This window comes from Haemaphysalis longicornis, unplaced genomic scaffold, assembly GCF_048455015.1.
Source record: "Haemaphysalis longicornis isolate Haplotype H1 unplaced genomic scaffold, Haemaphysalis longicornis Haplotype H1 scaffold_19, whole genome shotgun sequence".
Lineage (NCBI taxonomy): Eukaryota > Metazoa > Arthropoda > Arachnida > Ixodida > Ixodidae > Haemaphysalis > Haemaphysalis longicornis.
Genome location: NW_027526288.1, coordinates 4,529,241 through 4,530,593, shown reverse-complemented (window position 1 = coordinate 4,530,593; position 1,353 = coordinate 4,529,241).

The following is a 1,353-nucleotide window of genomic DNA, read 5'->3' as shown; positions in this document are numbered from 1 at the left end:
CAAATAAAAAAACGTACGTTGTGAGGTCGCGCGTCGACCGGTCTTTTTTTTAACATCGGTTACTCGAAGAACACGAGCACTCTGACACCGGAAGCTTGCTTTTAACCATTTGAGAAGCGAATGCCGGGGGCCGCACTTCAGTCCGTTTCTTTCGGACACCAACTTCCAGAAGAATACCAAAACTCCGTGGCCGTTCACTTGGCATGCTTCAGTTAAACACCGCTTCTTGAAGAAAAAATGAATGCCCTGGGGCCGTATGTCAGCAGTTCTTAACATGTGGTGCCAAAAGTAAACTGAATAGCTGGCAGCCGAGTGCCTGCCGTTGTGTGTCTGATAGCGGACGGCCAGAATATTACTTAAAGATATGGTGGCCGAATCGTGCCTGCTCAACGTATTATCAGTGGCTGCCCGAACCTTAACGCTGGCAGGACTTGCCATAGAGCGGCCATAGACTGGCCAGGATTCGGGCACATTATCTGTGCTGCGTGGGAAGCGCTGTAACTAGATACTAAGGTCACGAATATTATAAGGAGGTCCTATAAAAATGAATGCTCTGATTCCTGCTGGTGGTGGAAACCTTGTCGGCTTCCCGTTTGTGGCTTCGTTGGATTGATCATAATCAGTCATCAGTTACCAAATGACTGGAAAATAGCCAAAGTTGTACCAATTCACAAATCCGGCGATGACACACCGTGTAATTACCGACCAATTTCCCTCATTAGCACATGTTGCAAAATCATGGAACACATTATACTGAAACACTTAACTATATCTCTAGAAAACAATAACATTCTTACGCCTCACCAGCACGGCTTCCGAAGGAGCCTATCAACCACCACCCAGTTAGCCGAGGTAGTACATGATCTCGCCCTAACGATCAACAACCGCGGTCAAACAGACATAATTATTTTAGACTTCACAAAAGCATTCGACTGTGTATCCCACGCCAAGTTAATCTCGAAACTGAGGTCCATTATCGGGGAAGGACCTATTACAGCATGGATCACAAGTTTTCTGTCCCAGCGATTGCAATACACTGTTTGCGACCAAGCACCATCCGATACAGTTACCGTCACCTCAGGCGTCCCCCAGGGATCAGTGTTAGGACCTCTGTTATTCCTCATTTTCATTAACGACATCACCTGCAACTTAGACTTTCACATTAAACTTTTTGCAGACGACTGCATCATATACAAAGAAATTAAGGGCCCGAAAGACCACTGCAATCTGAATAGTTCACTCCAAAAAATTGCCGAATGGTGTAACACGTGGCAAATGTCTATCAACAAAAAAAATCAGTGTGTATGACCATTACAGCGAAAAAGAATTCCTCTAACTTCTCCTACGTTCTTG